Consider the following 6,793-nt stretch of genomic DNA (forward strand, 5'->3'; position numbering starts at 1 on the left):
CGCTCACCTTCAAACATGGTACGCAGGAAGCAAAGCAGCACCATGCAACTGGAGTTGGAGCACGATGAGACACCACGACATTTGCGCCGCAAAGAGCAAGTGGTAAGTATTGATGTGAGCAACCCGGAAGAGGAAGAGGCTTCCGGTGATGAGGATACACATGTAGCAACTCCCTTGAGCATGGCTAAGCTGCAACAATCCCTTATGGATACCTTAACTAATTTCAGAGTGTCTTTGGACTTAACGGTGGAAGAAAATGTGGCATGGTTGCAAACCATCGGATTGCATGAATTTTCCTTGTTGCCCTGGGAGGACTGGTGGAACAACTGTCATGCCAAGGCCCAACTTGACATCCTCAGAAAAACAAAGGGTATGATTTCAAGCAATCTGTCTCTTACTCCTGATTTGGTAGCCCAAGTGTTTCAATTGACATCAAAAAGAATTATCAACATCGCCAAGTGTTCTGAAGTTATGTTGAAGAAGGAATTTGGTCCCAGTGAGGGTAATAAGAAGTACTACATGCTTAAAAATGTGAATTATATCCGAAGGGAGCAGTTAAAGTGGTACCTAGAAAGATTGTGTTTCTTGATTAAGTTTGACTACATGTCCAAAGAGAATTATGGGCCACTGTGTTTTGTAGAACAATGGGGTAAGGTAAATTGGGCTCACTGGTTATATGATAATATTTCTATTGAGGTAAACATGTCGGACAAAAGAAAAGCTCAAAATTGTACTAGGCACTCTGCATTTTTGGCAGCATTGTTTAGTTTTCCTTACAAAGCTCCTAGTACAATTAAGGATGCAAGTGATCAGGCCCTTACAGGTTTATTGGGAAAAAGTTCAGAGGTGCATGTGAATCATACTTCAAGTCTAAAATTGGAACTGGCAGCAAATATGCAGGAGAATAAGTAGCAAATGTCTTCTTTTAGAATCTTGATGCAAGCTGGATATTCAGAGGAGGAAGCTTTAAAAGCTGTGCAGCATTCAAAACCGGTTCATTCTATGTAGGATTTGGATATGCCCATTATGAGCTCTGATATCAAAGTGCAGACATCAACCAAATTGGGAAGGCAATTTACTTTGTCAAAGAAAAGGAAAGTGGATAGTGACGTGTTCAAGGCAGCTAAGCAGCTAGATTTTGACCCTGGCACTGTTGAGAAAGCTAAGGGACTGGCTGATATTGAGGATGTTGACATGGTTGTACACAAGTTAGCACAGATTAAGCAATTTGTCCAAAAACAGCAGCTGCAGGTAGATAATCACATGCATGCAATGTCCAAAACAGGGGCAGCTGAGGTGTTACTGCAGGAGCAAGTTGACATGGTCAAGAATTTGACTATGGAAATGGAGGATTTGAAGATCAAGCATAAGGATGAGATGCTGAGTATTTTGGGGCAACATAAAGATGACTTGGCCAAAGTCAAACTGTCTTTAGAGTTGTTCAGAGAATGGACCATGACCTTGGAAGGAAAGGTCAGCAATGAGTTAGAGTAGTTGGCTAACAAAAATGTAGAACTGTAGGTCTAGAATTTGATGTTTGATCAAAGACTACAACCTTTGCTGGATATGGAGAAACAGGTATTGTATCAAGAAGAATTGGATGTATTTGGGGTTTTAATGTCGAAAGGGGATGTACAGGTCCTTAGGCAGCAGCTTAAGAATACAATGGAAGAGGTATGGCAATCCATCAGAGCTAGATTGAATACTGTGTTGAAGCATTCCTATGAAATGGTGAATATTGGCTTTGTGAGTGCACATGAAGCTAATTTGTTGGTAGAGGTAGCTCAACTTAAGAAGGAAAGAGAGTTTTGGATTAAGCAGGTACAGGAGATTAAAGCAAAGCACAAGGAGAAGCTGGTGATTGAAGAGAAGCCAAAGTATGCAGAACAGGCTGAGTGTTCAGAAAAACCATTGCATGACATGGAAATTTAGAATTGGAAAAGAAGCAAAGTGCTGAGCCAGAATTGGAAATTGATGAAGATGTTCTAGCAGGGTTTACAGTACCAGTTGTGGAAACTTATGACCCAGTAGAAGTTTCTCTTTCTGAAGCTAAGACTAGTGTTGTTTCTGAGCCTATGGAGAAATGATGTAGTGTTTAGCATTTTTAGATTGAGCAGCATATGTAGATTTTTGGAACTTGTTTTGTGGTCGTGTTCTTTTTTTATCAAGGGATATGTAAGTCCGAGTCGGATTTCTACGTATGTTAAGTCCAAGTCGGATTTCTACGAAATCCACCACCGGGACGTGCCATGTGTTGAAAGGGTAATTACTTAGCTAAATTGATGCTCAATCAAATTTATGTTGAATTGGATTTTGCTCAGTCGAACTTCTGTTTGGTCAGATATTGTAAGTCAAATTCTGGTAAATTTGATGTTCATGTCAGCAACCTCCAAAGCATCAAGTATGTTACTTGCCATGTCACCATCCACCTCGGTGTTGTGGATATTGCCTCAACAGTTTCTCTCTCTCTCTCTCTCTCTCTCTCTCTCTCTCTCTCTCTCTCTCTCTCTCTCTCTCTCTCTCTCTCTCTCTCTCTCTCTCTCTCTCTCTCTCTCTCTCTCTCTCTCTCTCGCCTCTATGTTTCACCTTTGCATGCACTGAAGTCTCTGCATCACAGGGTTAGGACACAAGGGGAACAACACTTCAAGGGAAAGCTAGTCGTTAGGGTTAGAAGGCTCAATGGGGTTTGAGTAGTAGGGTAATTTTATGGCCACATGACTCATAATAATTAGTAGAATGTTATTGATGCTACTATGCCAAAATTGGCATAGTTACAAATGGCCTTGCATGGTTGCATATAAGACAAGAGGGAGATTCTCCAAGCATGGTTGTGAGGTTTGGGCATAGTTGGGAAGCTCTATCAATAACTCCTTCTTGTGTGAGTGTGCAAGGATATGGTTATTTATTTAATGCTTTGTATGGGCATAGTGGACTAAGTTAGTTATCTATTGCTGAGATAACTAGGCCTCGCGTGACCATAGCCTAAGTAAAGGCAAACTTGTAACAAATTTTTGGCGGCCATGGGTCACAACAAGGCAAATAAGGACCTTGGAGGCTTCTCTAAGCTCCTTATTTGCTTGGTTCTAACCCTCTATCTCGCAAATACATGGATACACTGACTTGTAATGACATTAACACATGGGTCAAAACCAAGAAAAAACGGGCCTTGGGGGATTCTCTAGGCCCCCTATTCGCATGGTTCTGACCCCCGTCACATGACCTATAATAACCTCAACACATGGGTCAGAATCAACAAAATAAGGGGCCTTGGGGGATTTTCTAGGACCCCTAATCACTTGGTTATGACACCCATTATTGTTCCATATATAAGACATGGGTACAATGTTACTTGTAATGACATTAACACATGGGTCAAAACCAAGTGAAAAGGGGCCTTGGGGGATTCTCTAGGTCCCCCTATTCACCTAGTTCTAATGCCCATTGCAAGACCTGTAATGACCTCAACACATGGGTTAGAATCAAGAAAATATGGACCTTGAGGGATGCTCTATGCTCCCTACTTTCTTAGTTCTGACACCCATTACCGTTCAATATATAAGAGTATTTTGGTTGGTTTTTTCTTCAAACATGAAGAACATAATCCTAGAGTCGAACAATGAAGGGTAGGAAACATGTGAATAAAAACTATACATGATCTTATATAGTGCATGTGCTCATCATCACTGTGCACTAGAGCTATGAAGAATGTTTAATGCAGAATTTTCTATCCAGAGGATCATTGATTTCTCAATCGACTACCTACAAATGCATTTGCAAGAGTATGAAGTAGTCATTTGTTACAACTCCTTGACAATTGATAGCATGCGATATGTGCATCCAATCGATCTTGCCTTTGAGAAGCGTGCAACAAGTAGAATGAATCATTGTCTAGAAAAGTGTCCCTCCAATGCACTGGTTGTCCAAGACAAATGCCTAACACTCTGAAAAGTGTTGCTTAGTGAAAGTCAACCACACATTTGTTTGTTACTTGTACTTGTTGACGGATGGTGAGTGAGAGGCTTCCCAGTCATCAAATTTTGGTAGTTGCCCATTGGTGCTAGAGGAAGAGGTAGAGGATATAGAGGTACAATTTGATTGAGTAGAGGTACTAAAGGAAGCATTTGATGCAATATTAACTCTTACTTCTCTTATGGATGCAGCATTAGGAAGCAAGCAAGATAGCCCAAATGAGGAAGTATCTTTCCCTCTAAATTGTGTTCCTAGCTTTGCTATGGTGGGCAACATTCACTACATTCTGCTCACAAATATTATGCATGAGTTGGTTATATGGGAGGACTACTACCTAGCTGCTGCAATTGCAAATTTTTGTGAGTCAAACATGGATTTGTGGAGGATGGAGTTGACCAACATCTCCTTGTTGAGACAAGTATCCACGACACATAGTTCACTTTAGGGAGACAATTGCTCAAAGATACATTTAATGAAGCAAAGTCCGAAGAAGCTGAATTTCAAACAAAGAAGCAGTTTCACTTGACCACAAGACAACTTAGCTTGGAAAACATGGGCATCCCTGCTCCTATAGCCTAGATAGAGAATAGTTGATCTATTCACTTGTGAGGAAGGTCCATGCTAGAAATGAATAAGAATCAAATGGTAATTATTTTTGTAGGCATTCTGATGTTTTTGGAGATGGTAATGATGCAATATTGAAATCAATCTGCTTGTTGATAGGTCCTTGTGTATGAAGATAGTTTCCTTAGAAGGGTAGGAGGCTCAAGGAAAGGCATTGTCACTGGAGTGCAAGGCAAGGATGCGGTGTTGTCTCATTACATTGGAAGTTTCAACCACAAAAATATTTGTAGAAACAATTCAAGGATTTGACTCTAATGTACACACCTCACTTATGTCCCATGAATTTTATAATATTTTTTTGCATATCATAATTTACCACAAGGAATACTATGAGGATAATGCAAAGTTACCATTGTTTATAATGAAAGTCATTACAAGATTGTGTGGTGGGTATCCCTTGCCACTAAATGCAAAAAGGCTAATTTTGATAGAGAAAAAATTTGTGCTATGCGTCTTTGGCATTGGATATAGGTGCTAAGCATTTAGAGTGCTCTATATCCTATCCTACATAGCTCAAGCTCTAGTGGTAGGAGATAAAGTCCTAGAGAGCTTAGATCCATATAACAAAAGGGTATTTTTTAGGGAAAGATGATGCTTGATTCTCGTGGGGATGTTGCTATCAATAGAGGAAAGAGTTCATCTAAGGGGGTTGCATGTCGAAGAGGTACATAGTGAGGAAGTAGGACGTGCAATGAAGAGGATAAAAGCATTGGGCTCATGCCCATCTTCTCCCGCATTGGACTTAGGATTATTGCCACCTCACATGGCACTCCCCCACATTTTTCACCAAGCCCTTTTCTTTTTTTCTTTGTGGATGTGTTGCATGTAATTTTTGAGCACTTAAGAAGCTCCTTCTACCTTGCCCGAAGGATAAGTCGTCTGTAAGTGCATTGGTGTAACTCTAATAGGCTATTGTCTATGTCCTTTGTGCGAGTATGTCACACTTGTCAATGCAAGGAACTTGCCGATACACTGTGTGCGAGCCAAAAATGGCTCCAAGCACACAACAAGCCTAAACTAGTAAGCTCAAAGATGGCGATGGTGTGTCACTCACCACTCTACGCTTGCTGTCGTGGAGGATTCCTCGCCACGAAGAAGAAGGAGATTCCACTACGCCGCGCTCAACCGCCTCACCGCCGTCGTGCCGCCGCAATGCTCTCTCTCTCTCTCTCTCTCTCTCTCTCTCTCTCTCTCTCTCTCTCTCTCTCTCTCTCTCTCTCTCTCTCTCTCAATTGCACAAATGAGAGAATAAGTGAATTTTAGGTTTAGTTGACTTTTATATGAGCTCACCCCATTCACACTTGGGCACCCATGCTTAGCCAACTAATCCCTTGAATGTTCTAGTTAGAGTGCGCCTCTCATCAACGATCACTCTTACTCTTTTCCTATTGGACCGACAAGCCCGGTACCTGACTCTACCAAATAAATAATACAGCATCCATCGTAGGTGATAGGAATGTGCATGAGGGTTAACATGCCCCCCTTCTTGATGTAGATTCCATCCTTGGAAGCTATTGAGTTGAAGCTCGTTCATTGAGGTGGAAGAGCATTTGAGATGAATGTCCTTAGCCTTCTTCAGTCACTGCAAAATCAAACAACATTGGTACAGTAATTGCATTCTCATATACAATTAAAAAGCATATGCAAGTTTAGGCAGACAATTGACTGGTAGCATAAATCTAAACCATTTGTCAGCAACCAATAAACATTAAATTGCAATATAATCAAACGAAGACATGAAATCCATCAATTTGGCAATGTTTAACGGTACCTTTTAGACTTCAATCCCTTGACGTGGTGAAGATGGGATCTCCATTTCTTCGATAGGATCAAGTAGTCTCTCTGTAAACATTCTTTCCATCAAGAAGTGAGTACGCCCACTTTCCCATGACTTTAAGTCACTTTCTTCTTGGATGACACTAGATATGGCTAAGGGTCTATGGACTTGGTGAGGTTGTTGTTGCGTAGGGAACACGGTGTCTGTAATCTGGATCTGCCTAGGTGCTGGTTCTAGATCCCTTTGGGTATCTTCTACCAAACTCCTTAATTGCTTGACTTGCTCAATCTCCTCTGTAGGATTTGGATAAGTTCCTATCTTCTTCTTGGATCCTGTCCATTGTGGCTCATGAAGATCTTCCTTGTTGGTTTCTATCTTAGTGGTTGTTTTGGTCTCCATGGTTTCACCTGAATCAGAATCCTC

The sequence above is a fragment of the Adiantum capillus-veneris genome, chromosome 7 (genome assembly GCF_014529385.1).
Source record: "Adiantum capillus-veneris isolate H3 chromosome 7, ASM1452938v2, whole genome shotgun sequence".
Taxonomy (NCBI): Eukaryota; Viridiplantae; Streptophyta; class Polypodiopsida; order Polypodiales; family Pteridaceae; genus Adiantum; species Adiantum capillus-veneris.